This window comes from Mus musculus, chromosome 4 (genome assembly GCF_000001635.26).
Source record: "Mus musculus strain C57BL/6J chromosome 4, GRCm38.p6 C57BL/6J".
Lineage (NCBI taxonomy): Eukaryota > Metazoa > Chordata > Mammalia > Rodentia > Muridae > Mus > Mus musculus.
In genome coordinates this window covers 21,658,472-21,675,688 of record NC_000070.6, presented here as the reverse complement: position 1 = coordinate 21,675,688, position 17,217 = coordinate 21,658,472, and positions in this window count along the sequence as shown.

Below are 17,217 nucleotides of genomic sequence, written 5' to 3'. Positions count from 1 at the left end.
GACAGGGTATTGCTATTTACCTTAGACTTGCCTTGAACTCTGGGGAATCCTCCTACCACAGTCTCCCTTTCTTCTTACTCCGGCTTACTCAACAGCTCTTGTCTTGGAGATTGTAGCTCATTCTGAGAGCAAGAACACTGAATATTTCCAAGATTTTTTGTTTTTGTTTTTTGTTTTTTGAGACAGCGTTTCTCTGTATAGCCCTGGCTGTCCCAGAACTCACTTTGTAGATCAGGCTGGCCTCTAACTCAGAAATCCACCTGCCTCTGCCTCCCAAGTGCTGGGATTAAAGGCATGCACCATCACCGCCCGGCTTTATGTCCAAGATTTTAAATATATATATGAACAGTTCATGCCTTCTAAAATCGAAAGCCTTCCAATTGTTTGGTTTTAGTGAATTTGGGTGTTGAAAAGTTTTGCAATAAATCAGATTCACCAGTCTCTGATAGTTACAATTATCACATCCTGGGTCAGACCCTCTATTGCTACAGTGTCATCTTCATTTGTAACACAGGGTCAAATAAACAATAGGGTGGTTTTGAATAGTATGAGGTGATACTAGTAAGTGGCTTAGCATCCTGCATGGTGCACAGAAAACTCTCGCTCCTACTCTAGTAAGAATCTACTTTCATTTAAAAGACTTCACTGTAAGAAGGGCGGATGCAGGGTTTTGTAAGCATTGGCAGCATGTGCAGGCCACCGGCTTTGTTATTCTAGCCCCTGGTGGAGTGACAGCAATGTCAGTAAATAGAGGCTTTCTACACTTGGAGAAACTTCTTCAGACCTCTTGTTTGGTTTCCATTGTAAGTGCAGGAGCCAGTTCCAGAGCCTCAATGCCGTTTTCATTTTCCAGTTGCTAAGTTTCGAAAAGCTTGCTGGACTGTGAGGGTCGAGCTTAAACTGAAGGGCAGGGAAGAGGTGTACACCTCCTTTCCTTAGTCCAGTGGAGAGCCAAGACTTCGAGAAGTGCGGTAGGTCTGGCAGTGATGGGGAAAGTGCCTTTAGTTATTCTAAGCTCAGTGCAAGTTAATGGCTATCGCTGTGGCCGCAGAGCTGAGCCAAAAAAAGAGATGGTCCTTGTGGTTATATTCCTAGAGACCCCATTGGCTCATCCCTTGAAGGACCCAAAGTGTGCTGGAGACTAGGCAGCGGCAGCTGGGTCTTGGTGGTTCCCTGTGCTAGGGGCTGTCAACCTGCGCCCTTTAGTGACCCACTTTCGCTAAAGTTTCTGAACTGGGTCTCGGAATGGGAATATTTGGGAGCACATCCCTGGAACCCCAGAAGCATATGTGCTCGAAAAGCCTCAGATACACGCAGCAGGCCGAGGGTCTAGTCTGGCTTGATCCTGGTCCGTGTCCCGCTCTGCTGCAGCGAGGAGCTGCGCACCAGCGCCCTGAGCCCTCACCATCTGCCGCCTCCCCAAAGGGAAGAAGGCAGAGGCACCCGCACCGTCGAGGTCATCTGTGACCCTTGGCCACCCAGGTGTGAGCAGCATAGGGAGGGTTCAGAAGCCGGCGCAACCCAAGTGTTTAGTCCAGAAGGAGCTCTTCTCTAGCTCGCTAGGAGCCAGGCGACCTTCCTATAAAAGATGAAAAGAGAGCTTCTGCCATCTGCAACTACCGATTAATGCAAATTAGGGGAAAACCTGAGACAGACAACTCGTTAATGTGTTTGACTTGGAAACCAAGGGTCCTACAAAAGAAACCAAGATTGAGTGGATAGTACCTTTAAAGATTTCATTTTCAGTACATTATGTTATTTAAATTTAAGCATTTTATGTAAATAGATAAAAACTTTTTTATATTTTATATTTTTCATTTTATTGGATATTTTCTTTATTTACATTTCAAATGTTATCCCCTTTCCAGGTTTCTCTCCCTCCCAGAAACACCCTATCACATTCTCCCTCCTCCTGCTTCTATGAGGGTGTTCCTTCACCCACCCACCCACTCCCACCTCACCGCCCTCGATGCCCCTACACTGGGCAATATAGATTAAAAGCTTAAAAGACAAGTTCATTGAAAAATGTAAAAGTCATATCATCAAAGGGAGAACTGGTTATTTGAGTTAAATAGATAAAGACCAGCGTTTTCACCTAGTGTGAATAAACTTAAATTTAAATTTCGTTTAAAAGGAAATATATTCACTATCTAAATATCATGTATTTGCCCTTTCCCTACTTGTGTACATTTTCATAGTTTGTTATTATAGGACATGAATGCAAAACACACACATCCTATTTTTAATATGAACACGGTAATAATGTTTCTGAAGTTACCTTAAGTAGTGGATTGTTTAAAGTCCAAGGTTCTATGACAAGTTTCATCCAAAGGAAAGGCACTCAAATATAGACTAGGAAGCTGTGGGTGGAGATGTGGAAGGAGAAGAGATGCAAATGCAGATGGCTTTACATAAGATAGTGAGGTCAAAGGTTTCTTTAAATCGTTTTTTTTTAATTCACTGAAAAAGAAGCAGATAAGAATCTATATTTGACACTGAGAAGTTCATTTCTATATTATTACCTTAAGGAAAATGGGGACATGACCAGGTCAGATTCAAATTAACTTGGGGGCATGGGGCCACAGCAAAAACACATCTGTGAGCTATAAAATGCTTTCAGGTATGCTAACAGTCACTCCAATGAGAAGTGAGTCAATGTGGGCTGTCGCTTTTTATAAGCTTATTTGTGATTTTGAGAAAGCAGGAGAAAGAAACGTCTTAGCAATCAAGATGCTGTAGAGAGAAGAAAATACACAAGGAGCTGATAGGATAGGTTTTCTAAATTATTTAAGGCTAACATGCTGACATCTGGTCCTAGGGTGATGGCTTTGGCATCTATAGGCATTTGTATACATATTGTTTCTCCTGTTTGGAAAATCAATTTGTGTACTAAAGGTGTGAATTGGTGATTTGGGGCTCCATGATTTTTATGTTGGACAATGTTTTAATACAAATGAGAGAGAGAGAGAGAGAGAGAGAGAGAGAGAGAGAGAGAATTAACTTTGTGTTAAAACATTCATTTCATTAAATCTTTGTTATCTCAGTTTATCTTTGTAGTAATTTATTTCTCAAATGAGGGAAATGAATCATATGTTTTACAACCAGTGACATATTTTTCCAAGATTCATTCATTTTCCTACCTAATCCACAGACTTACCCTTAATACACTACATATGGTTTCTAAAACATCATTTCCTGTATGAATGGCCAAGAAATATTTGAGAAAAAAAAAGCATTCAACACCTCTAGCTTTCAGAGAACTGTAAACTAAAACTCTTTTGAGGTTTCATCTCACTGGAGTGAGAATAACTCTTATCAAGAGAATGAATGACATTAAATTTTGATCAAGAGAATGAATGACATTAAATGTTGGCGAGACTGTTGGGGAATCTGATGGGATATAAGCTAGTGCAATTATTATGCAAGTCAGTGTGAAGGTTCCTCAAAAACTAAAAACAGAGCCAGCATTTGACCCAGGTATACCACTTCTGGGTATATAACCCTCCAAAAAAAAACTCTTAAGTCAATATATCAGGAATATGTTTACATATCTTTGTTTATTAATCTGTTATGCGTAATAACTAAGAATTGAAGTCAACATACTACATATCCATCAACAGATGATTAAAGAAAATGTGATAATACACAGAATAGATTTTTACTCAGTAATGAGGAAGAGTTAAATCCTGACAGTTGCAGGAACAGGTACATAATTGGACACCATTACAGTGAGTGAAACAAACTAGACTCAACACAAAGACTGCACGCTTTCTCTCACATAAGAGAATATAGATTCAAATTTATATGTGGATGTGGACACACACACATGTGTGTAGGTCATGAAAGTACACAGACATCCAAGGAAAAGAAGGAACAAATCTTACAGGGGGTGGCAGGGAGGAAAAAAAGAGAGTAACTGGATACTCATGACATGAAAGCATGAGTGAGGACTTTCTGGGAGGAGGAAAAGGAAAAGAGAATTGGTACACGGAGGAGAATGGTGGAGAGGCTGATATTTACTTTGAAATAACTTATTATCATTTGCTTATGTATGTATGTATGTATGTATGTGCATGTTAATGTGTATGTTTGCATGTGTGTGCCTGTGTGTGCATGGGAGTTGAAGTCAGAGGTTATTGTCATGTTTTTTTTTCCTTAAATGCTTTCTATGTTAGTTTTGGAAACAAGATTTCTTACTCATCAGCGAGTTCTAAGCATCCTGATGGCTGTCCTTGCCTTCTTGATGCTGGCAGAGGCTGCTGTACACATGGGCTTACACTGGGGCATGGACGGCAGGCCATTATGCTTGCAAAGCAAGCTTACTTACTTACTTATTTATTTAGCAGACTTAATATACTTTCTTTTTGTGATAGAAAAATCCTATGTGGTAGCCACAACTGGAGCCTGGGTCCTCTGAATGGAGACTATGGTGTGGACTTTCACATGATAGTCATTAAATTCCTGATAGATACTTGGTGAATACAGTCTCCTTCTAGAGACTGACTGTAAATCTTGGTGATAGCATCAAAGATGGCCTTGACCAAGTTGCTCAAGGTGCAGTACTGCCCCTGGCTGATGTATAGCATTGGGTATCAGAGCAGCTTCTTGGGCACAGGAGCAGAGCTAGTATCAGTTCTTCTGGGGACAGGAGGAGACACCTTAGTTCAGAGTCACAGCAACATTTTTTAAATCACTATTTTAAGAGATTTATTATTTGTATGAGCATTTTGTCTGCATATGTGTACATCATGTGTGCCTGGTGCTGGAGGAGTTCAGAACAGGGGTTCAGACCCCCCCTGGAACTAGAGTTGCAGACAGTTGTCAGCCACTGTGTGGGTGCCAGGAAATGAAGCCAGGTCCTCTGTGAGAGCAGCCAGTGTTCTTAGCCACTGAAAAATTTCTCCAGCCCAATATTTTATTTTAAAATTTTCTTTATTTTTTAGGTGTGTCTGTATGAGTGTAGGCACATGTGTGTCATGGTGCATGTGTGTTGGTCAGAAGACAACATGAAGGAATTAGTTCTCTACTTCCATTGTGTAGTTGGAATGGGGGGTTGAACTCAAGTCGGCAGGCTTTAGTGGGAGGAATCATTACCTACTTAGCCATCTTGGCTGTTCAGCAAGTACATTATGAATGGGGCATGGAAGGCAGGTCATTATGCTTGCAAAGCAACTTATTTACTTATTTATTTATCAGATCTGATTTACTTTGTTTGAGGTTTTTATGGTTTCTCTGGTCCTTATTATTATTTCTTATGTACCCTAGGCTTTATCATCATCTTCGTCATCATCACCATCACCACTATTAGTATTGTTTGCCTGTGTGTATGGTGTGTGTACGTGTTGGAATATTCTTGTATACACATAGAAGTTAGATGCCAAATTTCATCGGTTAATTCTTACCTTCCACAGCAGGTCCTAGGATTGAGCTGGCGTTGTCAGGCTTTGCATGGCGAATGCTTTTCTTCACTGGACCATCGTACCTGTCCAGCTCTTTGTTTTTGAAGCACAAACAACCAACACTGTATAGTTTCATTTTCCTCCTTGTTACAAAGAGAATGTTCCTTTCTCTCTTCTGCTGTTGCACAACACCCTATTGTGTAGGCATACAAAGATTATTCAGCTAGTTCTCCTATTGGTGGACATTCAGGTTGTTGCAATGTTTCAGGGGATAATTAATGCTAAGTAATTTTGTAGAAAGGTTGCAGGTGTGTTTTAGAAGGCATTATTGCCAGCATTACAGTAGGGAGATTCACTGAGAACACTGCTGATCAGGACAGTGTCAGAAGTGGGTGTACCTCTCCACAGAGGATGCTGGGATAGTTGTTTGGCTTGGAAGATATAGTCTCTTTAGTTCTTGAGTACACAGGTAGTGAGACACTAGGAGGCAGTAGAGCTTCCCCTCCATTTCTTTTTTCTTCTCTTTTTAGGATTTGCCAAGAAACTGTAGGAATTCTTGATTCCGGAATTGGACCCCACTAGATCAGGCAACTTTAAAAATTTATTTACTATGTATGCATGTATGTATGTATGCATGCATGTATGCATGTATGTATATATGCATGTATGTATTTATTTGCTTATGCAGGGGTACTATAGCACAGACTGGCTCCAAACTCAGTATGTGGCTGAAGATAGCCTTGAACTCCTGAGCCTCCTGCCTCTGCAGATAATTCCAAAATCTGGGATTACAGGTTTATGCCATGTCATCTGGCCAACATGGGAATTTCAATGCTAGTCTAATATGGGGAAGGAATGTTGTTTGTATGCACATGCATTTAAACTTTTCAAGTTCTTTCCCATGAATACTATTATTGAGTTATTTTCCTTTGATGTAACCACTGGAACTTACATGTAAAACATGCCACTGGAATTATTATGCAGGCTTGTAACTGGGTGACTGCAGTATGGGAGAGTGTGGTAAGTAGCAGGTACCCAGCACAACCCCCACCAGCTGTAGAATAGCACTCCAGTAGGGAAACAAACGAATGCAAATGAGATGTACTTGGCCATGGAACAAAGATGAAAATGACATTCAGTTGTAAATGAGTTTTCGGTGTTTGATGTAAACAGAATGACACACGTTTTGTAGGAAGACCTCAATGACCTTAGGACAGTAATTGAATATGTTACACAAGGCTGCACATGCCTCCTACGGCTCAGTCACCATCCATGTATGTCATGACAAAATAGTCTCTAGGTTTCTAATTTATATACATAGCTCCTCATGGTTTTTCTATTCTAGGAGATGACCTGAGAGGTATAATGGAAAGTTTCTCTTTGGACATTCCTGGAATAACATTTAAACCTGGCACTGTAGTCGCAGATTAGGGAAGATCCATTCTGATAGACTCAAGCTGAAAAGGAGGGAGACCAACTTCTTAGCTTGACCATTTATTACTAACTGTCGTCCTAACCTACACATTTGTTCAGACACTGAAATGATGGGTCTGTAGCTTTGCTTTCTGAACTGTATTAATCTTTCAACACCAGTTTTTACCGCCCCCCCCCCCCGGGTTCCTCCTCATTCCCATGGAGAACGTTAACCCTTAAGGTATTTTGTAAATAAATGCCATCTATGCCCAATACACGTACTTGACAAAATAACGTGGCTGAGTGTAAAAGACCACCTACTATGAAAGAGGCACGTGGGGAGATGGCTGATATACTTACAAAAACAAAACAAAACAAAACAAAAAAAACGCTCTGAGCTTAAGCTTTAGTGAGAGACCCTTTGCCCTTCACAGGCGGGTATACACATGGATACGTGCACACACACACACACACACACAAAGACAAAAGTTCCTCAGACATGCTGGGAATTCCACAAGTATTTGAGAATTAACCGATCCTCCTGAAAGTTTCCATTTTGCTGACCGTCGATGAAACACTGGTGCCCGACCAGTTTCCCAGTGTGGTTAAGACCGTGGCAAGCTGCTCCTGTTCTAATCCAGGAGGCGAGTCCAGGAGTGTGAGGTGACAACACCCTGGTGAGTGGAGTGATGGTGCTACACGCTGAGGAAGGGTTCTCCTGACTCAGAGGAAAGAGGGCCAGGTGAGCAGTCACAGATAAACAAGCTTTACAGAGGTCATGACATCCCATCTGAGTCTTAAAAAATGGGCAAATTATCTAGGTCAAAGGTGAAGGGATATGGAAGGGTATTTAGAGACACCATAAGCAAGGGATTGAGTGGGGAATCGATATGAATGGATGTTAGGAAGTGCAAGCAATGCAGTGTGGTTTTCTAGCAAGGGCAGACAGGCAGGCAGTACTGTTCACAGATGACATGACCTTGTTTAGAAGCCTCTTGTGAGGATGAATCAAATTCTTTTTTTCATTTTGGCCAGTTGGTTCTGAGAATCTGAGTAACTATGGAGGGTCCATAAGGAAAGGGGCTTCTGGGAGGTTTAACTGGACTTTGGCAGCTTCATACAGGAAGAGGACGGTTTTGGAGGTAGGGAGATGAGATGGGAGGCAGCTGCATTCTGCAGTTCTCAGGGTGGATGCAGTGGTAATCAGAATGGGAGGGGGAGGATACAATCTCATCTTTTTTTTTTTTCAATTTTTTATTAGATATTTTCTTCATTTACATTTCAATGCTATCCTGAAAGTCCCCTATACCCTCCCTCCGCCCTGCTCCCCTACCTACCCACTCCCACTTCTTGGCCCTGGTGTTTCCCCTGTACTGGGGCATATAAAGTTTGCAAGACCAAGGGACCTCTCTTCCTAGTGATGGCCAACTAGGCCATCTTCTGCTATATATGCAGCTAGAGACACGAGCTCTGGGGGGTACTGGTTAGTTTATATTGTTGTTCCCCGTATAGGGTTGCAGACCCCTTCAGCTCCTTGGATACTTTCTCTAGCTCCTCCATTAGTGTCCCTGTGTTCCATCCTATAGATGACTGTGAGCAATCTCATCTTTAGGATGCAACTTTGTAACGGTGTAGAAGTCCCTGAGACAGTAAGGAGCCTTACACTTGAGCATCAGTGTGACAAGGTATGGCATCCTGGGGAAGGCAGGCAAGAATCACAAAGGGAAAGAAAAGAACGAAAGAATGAAAAAGAATAAAGGACTGAATGAGAGGCAGCTTCAGTATTAAAATCAATCTAGGATGATTTAAACACTGTAGTGCAGTGTGACCTGATGCTAACAACATTTAAAACATTAGCTCAACATTAATGAGAAACTATGACTAAAGAAGATGGTCTTGTGCGCTAAGGGATGGCTCAGTGGGTAATGTGCTTGCTGTGGAAGTGCAAGGACCTAAGTTTGGACCCTAGGCAATGATGTTGTAATCAGTGCTGGGGATGCAGAGACAGGTGACTCCTTAGAGCAACATAGTCAGCCAGCCTAATTGAATTAGTGAACTCAGTTCAGTGAGAAACCTCGTCTCTAAAAATATGCTAAGGCTGTCACACAAATACTCACATGTGAGAATATGCACTCCCATAGACTCCTGGATACAATGGTGAACAAGCTACAACCATGCCTCTCCCCCCACAAAGCTTGCCTATTATTATTATAATTATGTAAAGATATTTGTTAGAAAAGAAGACTGGAAAATTACATGCAAAACACTGGCAGTGTTTGTGCTGGGCATATATACTTCTTGCTGTTCTTTCTGCCTTCTGCTTGTCCATCAGCAGGTCTGGTTTAGTTGCTTTTATTTAGTAACTGCTAACAGATTTCAAAGTACATCATTGTTTTTATAGCTAGTTAATCCTTAGTACTTTAGCATGCATAGTGCACCAGTAAACACATCCAATTCCTTAGCAGCATCTAATACACAGGTTACAGATAATTTTTTCATTTTCTTTCCAAAAATGAAATAACTTCATAAAACTTCCCAGCTCAGAGGGGTTATTAACTGCTACACGAAGGACCCTGGAGCCACCAGGCTGCTGGCATGGTAGGATTGTCCATCAGGCCCCTGGGCCTCTTGGTATGGAGGATCAAGGAGGAGGGCAGCTGGCTCAGAGACATGGAGGGAGGGGAACAGGCTCTCAGACCCAAGGCGCCAGCTGGCAGCGTGCAGCGGGAAAGCAGCCAGTAGGTCTGTGCTTGGGGTGAGGAACTTTGCCACATTCTCTTTGTGAAGCCAGTTGTTCAGGTCCTGTGTTTTCTCACAGGGCTCCCCACTTGCTTGGTGACAGCTCCTAAGCTTCTCCCTGAGCTGCTGATTCGCATTCCCTGTGGTTTGTGTAAAGCACTCTCTCTCTTAATTAGCTGGACTCTGAATTGAGATAGGCCTTTAAAAAAATCTGCATGGAAGGATGTGAGTACTTAATTAAATTGTCAAGACTATCCTGTAATCTTCACGAAGCTAAAAGCAAAGCACAGCAGACGAAAGCCAACCATCAGCGACAAAGAAACGAATCATATTTCAATACGAATTCCCCCTGATACTGCAAAGCAGAGTGAAGGTAAAAAGACTTCTCCCTTGATGCCTTACTAGTGTTGTTTCGGTTACTTCTGTTTAAGTATTGAAGGTTCCAGCTTTGTGTCCGTTCACCTGTTGCTGCTTTAGATCTGGCTGAACTGACAGAAACTCCTTAATAGCCTCCAATCCCCAGCTCATAATGAAGTTTTTGCAGTTATCATAAACTGTTCTTTTTACAGTTGAATTTGGTATTTAACTGAGGTCTACTCATAGCATTTCTTTATGTTTCATTTTCCTTGTTCTATAAATAGGTAGTTACAGCTAGAGCACCATTCCGATTAACGTTTCATTTGGGGAACAGGAAAACATGAGTAAGGCTAAGAAGTTCCTATTTCACCCTGGGGAGTGGGGGATGAGACCTAAGCTCCAATTTTAGAGATAATTAATTCTTAAATTCAAGAGTAGCCCCTCCCTCCATTGGACTGTTAGATAATGGAACTCATGTTCTCAAACATGTTAGGTTCAACCACGGAGAGCTACATTTTCAGCCCAGTAATTGTGTGTGTGTGACTGTGTGTATGCATGAGGTCAGGACAACCTGAGGTGTTGACTCTCACTCGTCACCTTATTTGGGACAGGGTCTCCTATTCACTACTGAGTGTGTGAGACAGTCCTATTTGAGAACATACAGAGAATATCCTGTGTTCATCTCCTACCTCTCTGAGGCATTACTGCATTACAGCTATTCAGCACCAAGGTTCATGTGGGTTACAGGTATTCAAACACGTGTCAAACAGCAAGAACTAACTTTACCTCCTGAGCCATTTTTGTGAGCATCTTTTTCTTTTTCTTCATAAATGTAGTTTTGTTGTGTGTGTGTTTTTTTATGAAGAGATAACAATATAACCAATTAAAGTGCTAAACAGAATGTAAATTGCATTATTTTGGAGTGAAGTATTACGTTCATACCTTCAAACTGGATTCTTTATTACCCGTGACCTTCCACAATTCTTAAGAAGTAGAGCTAGAGTGGAATTCAGGCTCCCTGGTCAAGGTTGTTGCTCTAAGTTCACTTTATCGGCCTAAATGTTTTTGAGGTTCTAAAGGTAGATTGATGAGCAATTATATAACTATTATAAGAAATTAACAGAGAATTCACAACAGAGGAATCTTGAATGGCTGAGAAGCACTTAAAGAAATGTTCAAAGTCTTTAGTGATCAGGGAAATGCAAATCAAAATGACCCTGAAATTCCACCTTACACCAGTCAGAATGGCTAAGATCAAAAACTCTGTTGACAGCACATGCTGGTGAGGATGTGGAGAAAGAGGGTGGGATTGCAAACTTGTACAACCACTCTGGAAATCAATCTGAAGATTCCTCAGAAAATTGGAAATAGATCTACCTAAAGACCTGGCCAGCTATACCACTCTTGGGCATATACCCAAAAGATGCCCTACAATGCCACTATGTTCATAGCAGCCTTGTTTGTGATAGCCACAATCTGGAAACAGCCCTGATATCCCACAACAGAAGAATGGATACAGAAAATGTGCTTCATTTACACAATGGAATACTACTCAGCTAGTAAGAATGAGAACATCATGAGTTTTGCAGGCAAATATTAGATGGAGCTAGAAAATATCATCCTGAGTAAGGTAACTCAGACCCAGAAGGACATGCATGGTATGTACTTACAAAAAGTGGATATTAACAAAAAAGTACAGAATACTCAGGATACAATCCACAGAGCTCAAGAAGGTTAACAAGCCTAAGGGCCCAAGTGAGAATACCTCAATCCCACTTGGGAGGGAGAAGAAAGCAATCATGGTGGGCAGAGGGAGGGAGAGATCTGGATGGAAGAGGGGACAGGGAGGGGAGAAGGGGGACATATTTAGGTATTGGGGGTGGGGAAAAACAGGACTAAAGCCCTGAGGGCCAGCAGAAGGAATGGAAACAGACAACCCCGTGTGCTAAGAGTTGGGGGGAATCCTATAGAAAGTACCAGAGACTTGGGAGGTGAGAGACTCTCAGGACCCAAATGGAGGGCTAATCTTAGATGAAATGCCCTACAGTGGTCAGAGGGAACTTGTAGTGTCCACCTCCAGTAGAAAGAGAGGGCATCAAGTGGAGGGATGGGGTTGCCATCCCACAGTCAAAAACTCTGACCCAGAATTGTTCCTGTCTGAAAGAACTTCAGGGACAAAAATGGAGAGGAGACTGAGGGAAAGAAGGTCTAGTGACAGGCCCAAATTGGGATCCAGTTCAAAGGGAGGCTCCAAGGCCTGACACTATTACTGATGCTATGGTGTGCTTACAGACAGGGGCCTAGCATGGATGCCCTCTGAGAGGACCAACAAGCAGCCAAAAGTCACCTAACCCATGAGAGACTTGAGACTCCAGGGAATGGGGAGGCCTAGTGGGGTGGGGTTGAGGGGTGGGGACATCCTTTTGGAGATGGGGAGGAGGAATGGGATAAGGCAATGTCAGAGGGTGGACCAGTAGGGGGGTAACGTCTAGACTGTAAAAAAAAAAAAAAGATTAAAGAATAAAAAAATAAAACAAAAAACTGATTCACAAAATTCCACATTGTAAAAACACATTTTCTTATTTATGTATATTTGTCTGCATGAGTGTTTACACATACGGGAAGGTATAATGAAGGCATCAGAACTGAGAGTTAGTTTCAGTTGGTTGAGAGCCACCTGGCATGGGTGTGTTGGGATCATAACTCAAGTCCTACAGAAGAGACAAGAGTAAGGATGATCTTAACCTCTGGTACATCCCTGCAGGACAAAGTCTTCATTCTCATTAAACTGATGTTTTTGGCATTTCTTGAAGAAATTTGTTCAGATCCATTCTTTATTTGGGTGCAAAAGTGTAGCTCCCTAGTTCTACTTTTCTTTCAGATGCCTCTAGAATGCAGGTGTCTGTATTATTTGCATGACACACTTTGCTCTTTCTTTCCCTGGGAGTGTGTTCTGGTCAAAGTCCTGGCTTTGGTGGCTGCTTTAATTCTAATAGAGCTTTGAGCAATGACCTGAAACCAGGGTTTTGCTGGGAGCTTTCTCTCCCCATCTACTCCAAAGTGTTGACTAACAACATGATAGACAGTGCCAGCTTTCTGATATCTATTCGGTCTGAGCTGAGAACGACTGAGAGGCGAACCTGTAAATTTACTTTCCTCTTCTCTAGAGGTAGTGCCTGGCAGTGCCTAACACATTATCTCCTTTGAGGGCCTCAGAAATGTAACCAGGTGAAGATATGGCATCATCAAAATATCAAGAGCTGAGAGGGTTTCAGAAAACCAGGAGTGATTGATTGATTATATTAGCATCCATTGATGAATCTTGTCTGGTCACTGCCCTCTGTGTCCACGGAATGTGTTTCTGACAATCAACATGGGACTGGGTTATTTGTAAGACAGGAGGTGGCTGCAACCAGAAGATTGGATGTGCTTCCTGGGACTGTGGTCCAGGCACTTATGTGGAAAACTTCAGGACTGAAGAGGAGCACGCAGAAGGCAGAGGAAGGAAATATTGAAAGACATGGGAAATCTAATAACCTGTTTTATGCACTTGTTCCCTAAAGATTTCAGTTTTTAAGGCGGCACTACTGGGTAGTGCTTTTAGGAGGTAGGGCCTTATGGAGGGTTTTTAGGCCACTGGGAATGTTCTACAGAAAAGAACTGTGGGCCTTATGCAGCTTCTCTCACTATTTCCTGGTTTGTGAAGTTTAAGCAGTTTGGCATGTCACATTAATGCCCCGACATTATGTTAAGTTGTGTTCACCAGACATGTGTGAATGTATGCATGGTATGTGTGTGCGCATGTGTGTGAGTGTGAATGTATACCTGGCATTTGTACGTGCACATGTGTGAGTGTGCACCTGAAGGTCAGAGGAGGCTGCGGGCTGTCTTGCTCTATCATCCTTATTCCCCTGGGACATGGTCTCTCACGGAACCTGGAGCTTGGTTGGTGGCCTGCAAGCTCCAGCAATCCCGTCTGCACTCCCCAAAGTGCTGAGTTTATAGGTGTGCATGGCTATGCCTGGGATTTTACATGGGGCTAAGGATCAAACTCATTTCCTCATACTTGCTGGGCAAGTGCTCTACCTCCTAGCCATCTTCTCAGTGCTGAATTCTTTTCTTGGTAAGCTAATTGCCTCAGGCATTTCATTATAGTAATGTACAACCTTCTAATACAGTAACTCTGCACAAGCTAGCATAGAGAAGAACAAGAGTATGTTTCCTTCTGATTTTCCTTCACTAGAATGCTGGCCCTGCTGAGTTAAAGGGTGACATTCCAGTTCTTAGCAGAGCTTTTATCACAGATGTGCAGTCACAAAGCGCAAAAAGTTTGAAGAATGAACTTAAGATGGAGTGTTGTAAAGATATGTGGAAAATGTGAAGGATCACTTGGGGTGGGGGTGGGGGTGGGGGGAGAGCAGAAGGATAGACTGATCCCTCCTGGCACAAAAAAATGTTCAGCCTGCTTTGCCGACAGGGACCGCTTTCCCTTTCCACCCACCCAGCAAGTAGTCCTAATAAAGAGGATTCACTATTTTTATCTTTATGGTAATTCTAGAAATAGTCACCCATTTATTTCTAATAACGTTACTGAAAAAAATACCAGCAATTATATAATGACTGCAAGAAATCACATTTTTAAGTAAGTGAAGAGGAAAATGATTTTTCTTATTATATGTCCCCAATTTATACGTAATTACCATCTGTGAAAGAACCTTCCTGGTATGCCTAATAATCGCCTTTTGTCCTTGCATGAAAAGTCGAGGCTTTATTTTTGTATCTTTTTTTTTTATTCGAGGCTTTGTTCTGCTCAGCTTATTTCTGGCTAATTGGGGGGATAGAGGCAGTGTTTATGACATGTCTGCCAGGTCTTCCTCAGGTTAGGAGCAGCAGGTCTTCACGAGAAAACATGGCTTCTTTAAGCCACCAGTTTCTAATGAACTGCAACACCTCTAACTGGTAGATAATAACAAATGCTATATGGAACACACCTTGAACTTTGGATTTATTAGTTACTTCATCTTTAGGAACCATCTTTTTGTTGTTTGTTTTGTTTGAGACAGGGTTTTTCTGTGTGACCCTGGCTGTCTTGGGAGTTGCTCTGTAGGCCAGGCTGGTCTCAGATTCACAGAGATCCACCTGTTTCTGTTTCCCAAGTGCTGGCATTAAAGATGTGTGCCAATACTGCCTGCCAGGAACCATCTTTTGAAAACAAGGCTGGAAACAGAAAATAACAAAATCGAACAGAACTTTCTTTTCCTACTTAGTGATGGGATCAGGTGGGTGAATGTTTGCCATCCACACGTTCCAACAACACGCGTAAAAATTAATAATGTATAGACTTTTTAGCTATTTTTTTCCTTTATAGATTTCATAGATTCATAGAGTGCCAGAGTAGCTGAGTTTTGTATTTGGTATTATGACGGTTAATCTTGGTTGTGGACTTAAAACACCCGGGAAGAATCAAATCTCAACTGAAAAAGTGCCTTGAGTAGATTGGCTTGTAGACATTACTGTGCAGCACTTTCTTGATGGCTAAGTGGTGTAGGAAGGTGCCATTCCTTAGGGTAGGGGTAGGGCTGGCCTACATGACAGAGGTAACGGAATGTGAGCCTGGGAGCAAGCCAGTGAGTATCATTCCTTTGGGGTCTCTGTTTCAGTTCCTGCCTTGAGATCCTGCCCTGGATTCTCCCCAAGGGTCTAAAACTTTTAAGCCAAATAAACCCTTTCCTCTACCAAGTTGTTTTTGGTCACGGTTTTTAATCACAGCACCAGAAAACAAACTAGGAAAAGGATGTTGAGATACCTTACATAATAGCATTTTTATTAACTTGAAATATTTTCCTTTCAATACTTTAGCATATACAAGCATAGTGTTGTCTTTGATTTTAAAATGAGTGAATATATGAATTTTTGTCTTCACTCATTTTCAGGTTCTTTTATTCACTTGCTCACTCAAGCATTCACAAAACCTTTACTGAGTGTCTGGTTAGTGCTATGCAGTCATTAGCATTATGAACACGTGGATGGCCAAGAGATCGCTTTGGTTGCCGAATGGGAAGGAACTGTGGAGTGAGACTAGACCGATTACCTGGGTGATGTTAAGGAGTATATTCTTTGGGATACAAAAAGTTCAAAGTCTCTTGGGAATGTGATGGAGAACTAGATACTCTTATAGTAATAACTAGTTTTCAATGCAGTGATGATGTTAATTTATTATCAGAGTAAGATGATAGAGTTTTTAATTTGTTGTGAGTCTCCCAGATATCTCCGATGCTTATGTAGTTTGCCTTGGCATCCATGGCACATACATACACCTAATTTAGTGTGAAGTAAGTGGGTGATCTGGAAGACCTTACTTTTACTAACACGTTGTGACTTTAGACATATCAAAATGTTATTAAGTCACAGGTTGGGTTTATAGGTGGCTGATGATTGGGGCTAATGAGGATGCAGAGGGACTTGGTATGGACTATTAGTCACTCATGGTGATGTGTATATAGAAGAAGAGCCCAGTTCAGGGTCCATTTCTTTAATCAAGAACTTCTGGGTTTTCCTTGTGGTTGTAATTGCTCTTAGTGCATTTTGTACACATGTACATTTGTATTTGATAACCAGTCTGCCATCTTTATTAAAATGTCGGCTCTCCCAGGATGGACAAAGCTTCAGGGTATTGGACCCCAAGCTTTCATTTGTTAGGCACAAACTCTACTGCTCACCTATGTCTCCCAGATGTTTGCATTGCAATAGGGTCGATTTTAGTCTCATTGTGTTGATTAATTAACACATAGTAGTTCTGATTTTTTCATAGTAGGTACTGACCTTAGAACTTTTTGTGTTTTGAGACAGGGTCACATGTAGCTCAAGCTGGCTTTGAATTCACTATGTAGCAGATACCAGCATGGGAAGATTCCAGTTTTTCCAATTTTCTTGTCCCCCACTTCCCAAAAGAGAGCTGTGGTTACAGGCATGTGGCATTATGACTGGGTTGATTCTTAATTAATTAATTAGTTAATTAATTAATTTTGCTTACCAGGCAAATTGCACGTCAGAAAGTATTTCTGTGGCTTTTATATTCATTGGATGTTTTGATTATTGTCGTAATCTTATGAATCTGTGTTCACTACTTAACAGATAAGGAAAACTAATAAGTTGTAACCCCACCCCTAGTCTACATTTACATTCATCCAACAAATTTATCAGTGTCTACTTTGTGCCAGATATCCCTTAACTGTGAGTGAGTGTGGCAATCCATCCTTTTACGTACCTTACAGTTTAGTAACAGAAGATAACCAGAACAAATAAACAC